We start from the raw sequence: 14326 nt of genomic DNA on the forward strand, positions 1-14326 counted from the left end.
CCTACCCCACCCCTCTAGGTCATCACAGAGCACCAGAGTGGGCTCCCTGGGTTACACGGCAACTTCTCTCGACTATCCACTTTACACAGGCTAGTGTATATATGCTGATGCTACCTGCTCCGTTTGCCTGCTCTCCCCCTCCCCCACTGCATCCACAGGTCAGCTCTCTACATCTGCGTCTCCATTCAGAAGCGGCCATCTTGAGTGAGTTCTGGAAGACCAGGAAGAGTTAATGTTTGAAGCCCTGTGTGGGTGGAGAGAACTCCAAACAGAGGAAATCCATCCAAGGGTCACCAAGAAGCTGATTGAATGACTGATTAGTACTCTAAAACTAAAGCTGTCCCACACCGTAGGCATGGCGACAGGCCTCTCATTTCAGAAGGAAACCTCCTTTTTGGCTCTGCAAGGTACGGGTGTCAACGAAGTCTAGCGGAGAGAGGCCAACTGGAGGGCTGTGTGACGTGGTGACACTGTGGAGAAGAGCATCTTTGCAAAAGTTGTGCCTGTTTTAACTGCAGAAGGTGGACAGGAAGGGAGGGCTCGGGGTCGGGGGTAGAGGCCTGGCTGGGAGGATGGCTGGAAGGGCCACCTTGGAGGAAGGACACAGCAGGGAGCCCGGGGACCTGTGATCACTGATGTCGGATCATGAGCTGTTTCCAAGCGTTTTCATTCCTTCTGTGACATCTCAGGGCTGCAGAAATGGGGATCAGCCTTTCCAGCCTGGTGTTATCTTTTTGTGTGTGAAAGGTCAACTTGAGGAATGAAGCGGGGGCCAGGCCTGTGTTCAAAAGACAGTGACCACGGGGCGGATCCCAGCCCGGAGACCCTAGAAGAGGAGCCCAGGGAGGGGACAGGTTCTGGATTTCTTGCAGTCATGTTATTATTATTATTTTTTAATAGATGTACTCTCTTTTTTTAACCTTTTTTTTTAATGATTGATTGAATATAGCCAGCCTGGGTCTCTGTTGCTGCTTGGGGGCTTTCTCTAGTTCCTGTGAGCGGGGGCTCCTCTCCAGTTGTGATGCGAGGGCCTCGCACTGTGGTGGCCTCTCGTCGAGGGGCACCGGCTCTAGGCCTGCAGGCTCAGTAGTCGAGGCCCTTGGGCTTTGTTGTGGGATCTTCCCGGACCAGCCACCGAACCCGAGTCCCCTGCACTGGCAGGTGGATTCTTACCCACTGGACCACCAGGGAAGTCCTTGCAGTCACTTTAGAAGGAGACTCAAATTATTTCACTGGACAATGAAAGGAAACGGTGACCGTGAAACCTTGGAAACATTTTTGGGTTATAGAAGAAAAAGAAAAATCTCGAGCACCTGTGCCTGACGAGGTGTGGGGGTGAAGGAAAGGAAGACTCGATTCCACACTGTGAAGTTCTGACCAGGAGGAAGAGCTGGTGTGGGTGAAGACAGTGCAGATGTTGGCTGTGGGGAAAAGGGACCGTGGGGGTCTGCTGGAAACACCCAGCAGGTGGTGTCACCGGGACCCAGCCCTCCCAAGGCCTGTCAGAGCTGCTCACCAAGGCTTCAGAGCCTCATTGCCATGGGAAGAGAAGGAGCAGCTGAGCGAAAAGCTGGCGGTAGGGGTGAGCCCAGGAAATAGTTAACATCGTCAAGTAAGAAAAGACGGAGGGGAGCTGAGAACCGTTCATGGTTCGCAGGTCGGTGGCCTTTTCTGGAGTGATTCCAGGAGACTGGATTATAGCCTGGTGCTTGTTGGGAAACCCTGGCAGGACTTAGACGGGTTTGTCCCCAAAAGAGAAGGAAGGAAAGAAGATACGGAGAAAGAGAAGGTCACGGGAAGGCCTGGTGTTTACCTGGCTTTGCTGTGTTTGTTTCTGCAAAGACAGACATTCCTGCGTGTTTCTAACTAAAGAGGCCGTGGACAGAAAAGGAACAGAAGATGCTGGAGAGAAAGTGAAGCTTAAAGTCATTCTCAAGGAGTCTGGATGCTTGGAACCCAGCGTAAAAGTCGAGAAACTCACATTCCTTTAAAACAGATGGGAAGTCGAGGGTGTAGTGACAGAGGGGTCAGAGGTGGGACCCCCCCATCTGACACAGGACCCCCCAGGGGAGGAGGCAAGGAGGACACAGATGGATTGCAGAGAGCTGTAAGGAGCTTTGGGATTCCAGAACATGTTCAGCATGCGAAAAGGGCAAGCACTAGAGAAGGTCCTTCATCTCGACAGACAATGACCAGGGAGGAGCTTGTATCTGAAAACGGTCATGCTTCCGGACCTCTGGACAGTGTGGTCTTGGCTGAGCGGGAAGGGGACAGAGTGCCAGCACCGGGGCCGAGAAGGAGAAAGGCTGCTTTTCCGTTGGGACCACCAGCACTTGAGGCACGAGCTTAGCTTTGTGCCCGGCTGTGACGTTGACTCTGCCAGGAGCCTCGGTTCCCTGTCAGTGAGATAGGAATGACTGCTGTGCCGTGTATGCGCGCTGGACTCTGAAGATTAGAGTCGCAGATAAAGGGTATGGTGAAACCTCCAGGTGTTGAGTGAGACGTGGGCAGTTTCATATATATATATTTAGCGTATATGTTTCTCTACTCAGAACACTGCCTTAAATGGCCGACAGGAACATGTCAATCAAAAGTCTCCACACAGGTCAGAACGCTCAAAAAGTCTACAAACAAGGGCTGGAGAGGGTATGGGGAAATTTACACTCCTACACTGTCAGTGGGAGTGTAAATTGGTGCAGCCACTATGGAGAACAGTATGGAGGGTCCTTAAAAAACTAAAAATAGGGACTTGGCTCGTGGTCCAGTGGTTAAAACTCCATGCTTCCACTGCAGGGAGTTCAATCCCTGGTAAGGGAACTAAGATCCCATATGCCCCCCAGCCCACACACACACCAGAAGCACCATATGACCCAGCAATCCAGTTCCTAGGAATGTCCGACTCTTTGTGACCTGGTGGACTGCAGCCCGCCAGGCTCCTCTGTCCACGGGATTCTCCAGGCAGGAACACGGGAGTGGGTCGCCGTGCCCTCCTCCAGGGGATCTTCCCGACGCGGGATCACACCCGCGTCTCTTGCGTCTCTGCGTTGGCAGGCGGGCTCTTTACCTCGAGGGCCACCTGTCACTAGTCCCCTGTTGTTCCCAAGGAAAGACGTGTTCAATATCTTGTGATAAACTATAATGGAAATACCTGTTAAAGGAATACAGTTAATACCTGTATGTATGTGTGCAACCAAACCGCTTGCTGTGCGCCTGAAACACTGTAAGCTAACTGTGCTTCAGTTTTTTAAAAAGATAAAGGAAAACAGTGGCTTTTCCTTGATGCCCAACTGGCTGGCCAGTATCATGGCAGTGACAAATGACGCATCGGTGTGATTTAAGTGATGAAAAAGCTAGAGAGTAGTCTGCTCTCTGCAACTAGAGGAAGCTTGCACAGCAATGGAGACTTAGTTCAGCCAAAAATAAATTAATTTTCAAAAGGATATCATAGGCCCAAATGTCGATCTAAAACTATAAAACTTCTAGAAGAAAACACAGGTGAAAATATTTGTACAGGCACAAAAAGCATTTACTATAAAAGAAAAAAATGAAAACCTGGACTCATTAAAAGCAAAAACTTTTGTTCATCAAAAAGCACAGCATTGTATGAAAGGAGAGAAGGCTAGCACTCTCCTTGACAAGGATGGAAGGGACTCTCGGGCCTGACAGCATGCATATGGCTGAGGCATTGCCACTTACCTCGTGGCATCGAACCACTGTTTTTAGAAGACAACCACATGAAAAGATGCCCAACATCACTCATTATTAGAGAAATGCAATCAAAACTACAATGAGATATCACCTCACACTGGTCAGAATGGCCATCATCAAAAAGTCTATAAACAATAAATGCTGGAGGGTGTGGAGAGAAGGGAACACTCTCGCACTGTTGGTGGGAATGTAAATTGATAGAGCCACTATGGAATACGGTATGGAGATTCCTTAAAAAACTAGGAATAAAACCACCATATGACCCAGCAATCCCACTCCTAGGCATATACCCTGCTGCTGCTGCTAAGTCACTTCAATCGTGTCTGACTCTGTGTGACCCCATAGACAGCAGCCCACCAGGCTCCCCCGTCCATGGGATTCTCCAGGCAAGAACACTGGAGTGGGTTGCCATTTCCCTCTCCAATGAGTGAAAGTGAAAAGTAAAAGGGAAGTCACTCAGTCATGTCTGACTCTTCGCGACCCCATGGACTGCAGCCTACCAGGCTCCTCTGTCCATGGGATTTTCCAGGCAAGAGTACTGAGGAAACCAAAATTGAAAGAGACACATGTATCCCACTGTTCATTGCAGCACTATTTACAACAGCTAGGACATGGAAGCACCTAGATGTCCATTGACAGATGAATAGATAAAGAAGTGGTGGTACATGTGCACAATGGAGTATTCAGTTCAGTTCAGTCGCTCAGTCGTGTCCGACTCTTTGCGACCCCATGAATCACAGCACGCCATGCCTCCCTGCCCATCACCAATTCCCGGAGTTCACTCAAACTCACATTCATCGAGTCAGTGATGCCATCCAACCATCTCATCCTCTGTTGTCCCCTTCTCCTCCTGCCCCCAATCCCTCCCAGCATCAGAGTCTTTTCCAATGCATCAACTCTTCGCATGAGGTGGCCAAAGTACTGGAGTTTCAGCTTCAGCATCATTCCTTCCAAAGAAATCCCAGGGCTGATCTCCTTCAGAATGGACTGGTTGGATCTCCTTGCAGTCCAAGGGACTCTCAAGAGTCTTCTCCAACACCACAGTTCAAAAGCATCAATTCTTTGGCACTCAGCTTTCTTCACAGTCCAACTCTCACATCCATACGTGACCACTGGAAAAACCATAGCCTTGACTAGACGGACCTTTGTTGGCAAAGTAATGTCTCTGCTTTTCAATATGCTGTCTAGGTTGGTCATAACTTTCCTTCCAAGGAGTAAGCGTCTTTTAATTTCATGGCTGTGATCACCATCTGCAGTGATTTTGGAGCCCAGAAAAAAAAAGTCAGCCACTGTTTCCACTGTTTCCCCATCTATTTCCCATGAAGTGATGGGACCGGATGCCATGATCTTCATTTTCTGAATGTTGAGATTTAAGCCAACTTTTTCACTCTCCTCTTTCACTTTCATCAAGAGACTTTTTAGTTCCTCTTACTCAGCCATAAAAAGGAACACATTTGAGTCAGCTCTAATGAGATGGATGAACCTAGAACCTATTATTCAGAGTGAAGTCAGAAAGAGAAAGATAAATATCATATTCTAATGCACATATACAGAATCTAGAAAATGGTACTGAAGACTTTATTTGCAGGGCAGCAATGGAGAAACAGACATAGAGAACAGACTTACAGACCTGGGGAGAGGGGAGGAGAGGGTTCGATGTATGGAGAGAGTAACGTGGAAACTCACACTACCATATGTAACATAGATAGCCAACGGGAATTTGCCGTATGGCTCAGGAAACTCAAACAGGGGCTCTGTATCAACCTAGAGGGGTGGGATGAGGTGGGAGATGGGAGGGAGGTTCAAAAGGGAGGGGATATATGAATACCTATGGCTGATTTATGTTGAGGTTTAACACAAAACAGCAAAATTCTGTAAAGCAATTATCCTTCAATAAAAAATAAATTAATTAAAAAAAAAAAAAAGCACAATTAGGAAAGTGAAAACATAAGCCAGAGTCAGAGGAGTCCGACTCGGACAAAAATCTCCCGTTCACTGTTTATGACCTCACCACACCCACTGGGATAGCCGAGCAGCTGCTGGGGAAAGTGGTATTCTAGTTCCTCAAAAAATTAAAAATAGAAGCATGTTCCTGGCAGTCCTATAGTTAAGACTCCCGGCTTCCACTGCAGGAGACACACGTTCAATCCCTGGTTGGGGAACAAAGATGCCACATACCCGCATGGTGGGGCCAATAAAATAAAACAATTTAAATTAAAAATAGGACTAGCATGTGACCCAGCAGTTCTAACTCCTGAGTAGACACACGAAAGAATGGAAGCAGGGTCTCAAGGAGGCATTTGCACAGCATGTTCATCAGCATTATTCTCACTAGCCCAGAGGTAGAGCAGCCCGGTGTGCCTTCATGGATGACGGATAAACGAAACGTGGTCCACCCACGCAATGGCACGCGGCTCAGCCTTAAACAGGAAGGACAGCCTGCCCCCTGCCCCAACAGGGATGGACCTTGAGCAGATGAGCCAGTCCCCAAAGAATAAACACCGTTAAGAGTCCATCTACTGAGGTCCCTATGTGTGCGTGCTCAGTCGCTTCAGTCGTGTCTGACTCTGTGTGACCCCATGGACTGTCGCCCCCCAGGCTCCTCTGTCCACGGGATTCTCCAGGCAAGAACACTGAAGCGGGGTGCCATGCCCTCCTCCAGGGGGTCTTCCCAACCCAGGGATCGAACCCACGTCTCTCGAGTCTCCTGCACTGCAGGTGGATTTTTTTTTTTACCACTGAACCACCACTAGGGAAGCCCATGAGGTCCCTAAGGTCGTCAAATTCACAGAAAGTAGATGGGGGGAGCCAAGAGCTGGTTGGGGGGGGGTCAGCGTTTACTGAGGACAGAGTGTCAGTTTTACAAGGTGAGTGATGGAGATGATGGTGGTTAAGTGTGTCCCACCAGCCTTAGAGATGGTCCACACGGTGAAGTTCATGCTGAGTGTGTTTTATCACAGTGAAAAGATGGGAGGGAAGCCCAAGGTGGAGCTCTCAGGCGGTCATATGCGAGCACAGGCTTTGTCCGAAGCTCAGCCCCACCCCCTGTCCCTCTCACTAGACTTCAACACTTGCTCTGGAACAGTCACCGCCAGCCACTCGCCAATCCCTGCCAGCCCCTGGGCAGCATGGACTAGACTTGGGCAGCCGGCGGTGAGCCTGAAACAAAGCCATTAGAGCTTTCCCCAGGGGACTGGGCTCCTGCAGGGTAACCAGACCGTGATCCTGGAGGCACTCAGACGGCAAACCAATACTATCAGGCTGTCTGGGAGGAGTGCACGTGATGAGGTTTCTCTGGAGGAGGATCGGGCACCTGGGAGAGTCAGAACTCTGGGCAACAGGACCGAGGCGGGGGTCCCACGGCCCACTGTGTGCAGCCTGTCGGGTCCCTTTTCCTCTCAGTCACGTGGCCTCTTCTTTATGTAACCAGCGCATACAGAACGTTTATTATTTCCCATGTGAGCCAAGAAATGCAGAGCGGATGACCCTCAAGCCAGCCAGGTGCCAGGACGTGCCCAGAGTTCATTCCCCCCACGGCTTCTGGAAAGCGGCCTCTGGCTTTGGTTCATGGAGAATCTCAGGGTTCGGACTGAGTGCCTGGCTAAGCTTGAGGACTACCTCTGCGGGGAGCGAGCTCCGCCCCTGGCAAAGGTCATGAGGAAGGAGGCTCGGCGGGATCGAGCCTCAGGAGTCTCCCTGGAAATTCTCGAGCATCTACCCCCAAAACCAGAGTCTGCCTACTTTCTACTTTGTGCTTTCACCTACACCTCTGACTTTACGGGGGGCTGTCCCCCACTACCTCTCTCTGAAAAAAGAGTTAGCTTACAGTTCCAGTTAATAATTCCTGGGTGTGACAGTGTTTAACCTACAAACTCCTTTGGAAATCCTCTAGCCTGCCTGAATAGGTTTTTCCGGCCACATGTGATTGTTCAGAGCCTCCCAACTGTGAGAGGCAGGAGATGTTCTAAACTGTCTAAACACAGATTCTTTTGAGTAGTTAAAAGATTGATTAGAAATTGTATTGGTGAAGGGATTTTCACTTGTTGGGCCAATGTTTGCTGCTAAGTCTCCATATCCCTTACCTGCTGTGTCCCTGGCAGTGTATTGATATTAATTGGTATAAGTAGTAGCTTTAATGTTTGTAACCTGGGACCCTTGAGTTAATTCTTTTTCTTGTTATAGCCCACCACAACTTTGCTCTGTAGGAATGCAACTTTATCTAATGCTTTTGGAGGGTGGCTCCTGACCAATCACCTTTAGAGAAAAATAAGTTTTCTGAAGAAAGGGTCTTAAAATGTTAACAGGCCTCCGGGCCAGAAGATGATGCAAATCACCTAACTTTTGCATATGATAAGTTTGCAGGAAGAAAGCCTGGCTTACTGCATGACTCTACCCCTTCCCCCATTATCCTCTATGCATAACTTAAGGTATAAAAACTAGTTTGGAAAATAAAGTGCGGGCCTTGTTCACCGAAACTTGGCCTCACCATGTCGTTCTTTCTCTTACCTTCTGGCTGAATTATTCAGCCTCTTTTCTCCACTGAATTTCCTCACTGAGCTATCCTTATTCTATTACTCTTTATATCCTTGATTAACGTTTAATTAAGCAGTTGTTTCCTGATCCTCGCCGACGCCGTCCCCGCTTCGAATACCCTGGATCAGCCGGGGCTGGACCCCGGCATACCTCCATCACCAAGGAACTGCTCCAAGTTCTGGCCGCTGGGTTGGGTTGCATCACCACTTTTGAAGACTCTCCTGGAGGAAATCTGAAGCAACAAACCAGATGCGCTTGGGCAGCTGGCTTCACACCAGTGCTCGCAGCAGGCAAAGCCCCTGCTCGCCCTTCCCCTTTCCTCTCCACGGCTGCTCTGCCCAGAACCAGGACCCTCAGATCTCCAGAGGAGGAAACTGAGGCTCAGAGACGAGGCAGAGGGGTGCCCGAGGCAGCCTCGGGGGCCTGGGAACAGGAAAGAACTCCTGGCGGCGAGGCCTCCTCCAGCGGACCACCACTTGCTCTGCAAAGGAGTGAGAGCAGCTTGGCGCCCTCCCGTAGAGCTCAGACCCACTGCCTGGACACAGAGCGCCCAGCGGAGAAGAGGAGGAGGCGGGACCCTGCCGGTCCCGCAGATCCGCCGCCCGTCAGGGCGCTTCCTACACTCTGAGAAGGACAAGCGGAGAGAAGGAGCACGGGTTCTGTAACTGAAGCCACATGGGTCCTCGCTTACTCTTTGAAAGCTTCTCCAACGGACGGCCTCTCCTCTCCAGCAGCATCCCCGCAGGATGACCGTGTCCCGGTTCCCAGTAAGCTGGTGTATTCCCCTCACCACCCGCCTCCCCGCTACTTTTTTACTTTATCTCTTAACATATTCGACTTTTTTAAAAAGTCATTTACTTTTAATTGAAGGATAATTGCTTTGCAGGATTGTGTTGGTTTCTGCCAAACATCCACATGAATCAGCCGTAGGTAGACCCATGTCCCCCCTCCTGAGCCTCCCTCACACACCCTCCTGTTCTGAAGCCCAGAGGAACCCGGAAAGGGCTGTCTGGGGTTGAAATGGAACCTATGGTCACAGGACAGGGCTTCCCCGGCACGTAGCCACCAGCAAATGGACCACCCCCCCAGATGGAGCCAGGGCTCCCAGGTCTGCCACAGTTCAGGCAGACAAGCCAGGGCAGCCCCCTGACCCCCAGCCCTAACGGACTGTCCCTTCAACACAGACCCTGCCCCCCTACTCTGAGTTCTTAATTTCTCAGAACTCCGGGAAAATTGAAAAACCAGTCGAATGAACAGATATCTTCACCTCGATTCGCCAACTGCTGCCGCCTCCTCACAGCTCAGTCTCTCTTCCTTTTCCACTTTTTGCTGAGCCATCTGAACGCAGGTTACAGGCCTCCTGACATTTTGCCTCGAGCTGTCTTAGCACGTATGATCTCATAAGTAAAGCTTCCTATGTAGCCTCATGTAACTGTCATCACTGGTAAGAAAAGAGACATTCATGCAAGAACATGATCTAATGTGTAACCGAAGGGGGCCAGAGTCACCCTGGGCTTCCAGGCAGCGCTAGTGATAAAGATCCCACCTGTCAATGCTGCGGGTGAAGAGTAAGAAGAATCAGAGTCAGAGGTTCAGTCCCTGCGTCAGGAAGATCCCCGGGAGGAGGACATGGCAGCCCACTCCAGTATTCTTGCCAGGAGACTCCCCAGGACAGAGGAGCCTGGAGGGCTACAGTCCACGGGGTTGCACGAGTCCAAGAGTCAGACACGACGGAGCACGCGTGTATCTAGAGTCAGTTCAGCTTTTGTGGGACCCCCGCAGGGATGGAAGTTGCTTTTTTCCTGTTAATCTGTCTTATGTCAGTTTAACTGTTAGATTGGCCAAAGAATCTAGAAGAGCAAGGAAAGATTTTTCTCCCCAGTAGAATCCCCAGCTGTGTCCACAGCGTGTCCACTTTGTTCTGACGTCCAGGAGGAGGAAGATACTCCCAGCCTGTCCTAGGAGGCTTGGTGTGGAGTGGAGCAGACGTGGGGGAGGAGGGGCATCCCAGGGCCGGTGCCCACACGGGGGTCACCTAGGGTCTGCTCCCCAGCTTGGAAAGAAGGCCCGCTCCCTCTTGTTCCCGAGTCCCCTAGCTGCGAGGGGACCGCTCTCTGCAGCTGCGCCCAGCACCTGTGTCTTCTGTACCCCGTGCCCTGGAAATCAGGCCCTTTGGAAGTAGACCCTGCCAGGCCTCTCCTCGCTGGGGACGTCCATCAGAATCGCTGTGGCCTGAACCCTCCCAGTGCTGGCTACCCCTCCAGCCAGCACCCACAGCCCCGTGCCCAACCCCCAGTGCCTTCCAGGGTCTGAAGCACGGAGTAGGTCTCCGCAAACTTTCATGGACTAGATGGGTAAATGCGTGCTGACACCTTCCTGCAACCAGAGGCTGGAGATGGTGGTCCAGGAGAACCTTGGCCCAGACGGCTCGTTCCAGCTGGAAGGATGCTGATGGCCAGCCCAGGGCCCAAAGAGCAACCTAGGGGGCCAGGGGCAATTCTGTGGCCAGAGGGCGGCCTCCCAACCGGAGTCGGGGAGCTCCCTCGGTGCAGGCCCCAGGCTCACAGTCCTGCCAGCCGTGGGGGCGTCAGGCTCAGGGGGCTGAGCCCCTCTGAGGAACGCAGGCGCTGGGGGGCGGGCTGCCTTCCCGTGACCCTGCCCCCCAGCAGCCCCCTGTGCTGTGCAGGCAGAAGAGGGCCACACAGACGTGCCCCAGTGCCCAGTCCCTGGCCAGCTCCTGTCCTGTGTCCGGTTCACCCTCTGATGGACTCAGGGGACACTGGCTCAGCAGCCGGCTAGGCCAGCGGTCACCCTCCAGGAAGGAGAGGCCTCCCTGTGCTCCGGGGCGGGGAGGAGAGGATGCAGGCAGACCACCAGCCGCTGAGAGGTGCTTAGAGATGAAGCTTCTCGGGCTGGCATCGCAGGAGCCCCCAGGGCTCTGAGAGCTGGGGCCCAAAGACCCAGCACAGGGACCCCACCAGGGGCACGTCTGCACGCCTGACGACATCTTACACACCCGCTGAGCATCAGCAGCGTTAGCCATCGACGCAGGCCTGTGTTTTCCAGAAAGAAGGCAGGCCTGGGAGCCCGCCAGCCACCCTCATGTAGACACTGTGAGGCTCTCAGACCCACGGCCATCACCAGGATGACCCCAGGAAACCTCACACCGCTCAACAGATGACAGGGACAACTTGGGACGGCCACACGCGAGGGCTGAAAGTAAGGCGGGCTCTTGTCTGTCTTAACTGCACCTTTTTATCCAGAGTGAAAGCAGGTATTAAGCTGGAAAACCAGGACGCCTGCGTGGTCTGCCCGCTGGAGTCCCACTGCTCCCGCAGTGGTTTCCCGGGGGAACAGGCGGCTCACTGCCCAGCTCCGGGCCCCTTTCTCTCGGCATCAGGTGACGGAAGTCTCGCTTACCTGACCTGACAGGCGAGCAAGCCCGTGTCCGCACCCAGCTCTCCGGTTGCCTGGCGCCCGCTGGCCATGGCCCACATTCCTTTCCTTTCTGTCTGCACCCACGTGGCTCTCAGTGCCCTTACAGCAGCTGGACGCCCCTCGTCTTTCTAGCCCCTCATCACTTGGCAAAAAGTCATGGTATTAGCAGGATTTGTGGGTCAGAACGATAGAGGCAGAGGAACCAGATCCAACTGGACGGGATTTAAATCCTCTCAGAGCTGCAGCTGAATCTGGAGGGGGCTGTTGGCCAGCGTCCCTGTGGGGCACGGCCACGATCCAGCCACCCCGGGAGAGCCAAGGTCCTCTGCCAGCTGGTGGGCCCCCTGTCCTGACGGGGGCGGGGAGGTGGTTCCTGGTCGTTAGGGAACTCAGGGCTCTGGGGTGATGGGGGCGTAGGGGGGCATGTTTCCTGGTCCTTAGGGAGCTCAGGGCTCTGGGGTGATGGGGGGGCAGGGGGGCATGTCTCCTGGTCCTTAGGGAGCTCAGGGCTCCGGGGTGATGGGGGGCAGGGGGTGGTTCCTGGTCCTTAGGGAGCTCAGGGGTCCGGGGTGGAAGCCTCAGTCCCGCTGGGTCAGCAGATGAGTCCAGGGAGGATATGGTAGAAACTGCCGTGCCTGCCTGTACTTTCCCCACTCTGATCTCTAGAATTCAGCCTCAGCGCTAGGTTCTTGGCCATTTAGAACTGTACGCTGATTACAACAAAGTAAAATAAATGTAACTTCTTATGTCTATTAAGATCAGAGAAGATTTTGGAGTGATGGGAAATTTGTTTTAATTATACTACTCATTTGAAGAGACCCTGATGCTGGGAAAGATTGAAGGCAGGAGGAGAAGGGGACGACAGAGGATGAGAAGGTTGGATGGCATCACCGACTCAATGGACATGGGTTTGGGTACTCCAGGAGTTGGTGATGGACAGGGAGGCCTGGCATGCTGCGGTCCATGGGATCGCAAAGACTCGGACATGACTGAGCGACTGGACTGAACTGAACTGAGAATGAAGACAGCCTCCCAGTTCAGCTCTGGCCAATGGGGCGAGGTGAAGGGTAACGGGGCAGATTTCCAGTGCTTTCTTTAAGATGCCCCAGGCCTCCTGCGGCAGGCCTGGACTCCCCCCTGCCCTCCCCCCCGGGCCGCATCCTGGGCCGGCACCGGTCTCTCCTTTCTGCCCGCTCGTCCTGATGAACACAGCGGGAAGTACTCTGGATTCCCAAGAAAGTTAGGGTCGGGACCTCCTTGGCGGTGCAGTGGTTAAGAGTCCATGCCTTCAGTGCCCGAACGAGGGTTCGATTTGGTCAAGGAGCCGATAGCCCACGTGCTGTGCGGCCAAAAGGAAAGTTAGGACCAAGCTTAGAAATGGCAGAGGGACATCGGCCCTGCCGGTCACCCGGCCCAGTGCCAAGTGGGGACTTAACACAAATGTGTGCACGGTCTTCCTCTACAGGCACAGGCCGCTCAGACCCTGGGGACTTCCTGAGCCATAATTCGAGATTCGTAAGAAGCCCCTTTCAACCACACCGGGGCTCCTGTGAACGGGGTGACTTTTGTGAACCCCCTGAGGAGCATCGCCAGGGGAACCAACCCCATGATTAGGGGTTGGACTGTCAGCCCCACCCTGGTGACCTCCGGGCAGGGGACAGGCTGGAGCGTGAGCTCATCTCTGATATCAACAGAGCAAAGGGGAACAGCAGGTGATCAAACAGCTCATCCCACTAGGGGACTGTAAGCAGGAAAATACGGCAGACCCTGTGAGTTAATGATCACTCGAGAAAGCAGGTTTGCTTAACCACAAAACCAAGCAGGCTAGCTTAGCAACAAAACCAGGCAACGTGAACACGAGACCTGCCCCCAGACAGTGAAACAATGGGGCAGGAGACCCGCCGCTGCCCAGGGAGCTCAGGGAGTTAATGATCCCTAGGACATGTCCTCTGCGCATGGGAAGAGCAATGATTTGTGGGCCTAGCTTGACCATGCAGGGCCCAGAAAACTCCCCTGCTCAACCTGGAGGAGGAACGGATGATGGGAGCATGCCATCCACTCAGGAAAGACAGAGAAGGTCTCTCCCTGCCCAGTTCTTTGATTATAAAGCTGGAGCCCAGTAGTTCTTGGGGCGCCACACCCCCTCACCAGCCTGCTTGTGAGCCTCACTAGCATCCTTTTCTAGTAAATCACTTTCTCTCTTGCTGAATTCTTTTCTACATCAAGACATAAAGGACTGTGGTATGGGATCTCTTCTGAGCCCCCTGAAATGACACCAGTTTCATCACCAGCAGGCACTCATTTAATCCAGCACGCCCGTAGCGCAAAGCTATACATACCTGAAAGCCACCACCTGAAGGGATTCTGAGAGCTTCCGGGTCAGTGGCCACGTGGGGGCTCTGGGAGGGTGGGGCACCCCGGGAGGAAAGGAGGTTCAGTGCCCCCAAAACCTGGCCTGGGGGTCTCTCCCCGCTGGCTGGCCCTGACCTGCATCCTTCATGGGAGGCAGGCCATCCAGTGAATGAACTGCTGCCCGGCTGCTCTGGAAGGGGCTGGACTGGAGGAGGGGGTCCTGGGCTCTGCTGTGGAGTGGGCTGGCTTCTGGGAGGGGCCGACGTAGATCCTCACGTCAGAGCTGAGCTAAACT

Source organism: Bison bison, unplaced genomic scaffold (assembly GCF_000754665.1).
Source record: "Bison bison bison isolate TAMUID 2011002044 unplaced genomic scaffold, Bison_UMD1.0 scf7180017864503, whole genome shotgun sequence".
In the NCBI taxonomy this organism is placed as follows: domain Eukaryota; kingdom Metazoa; phylum Chordata; class Mammalia; order Artiodactyla; family Bovidae; genus Bison; species Bison bison.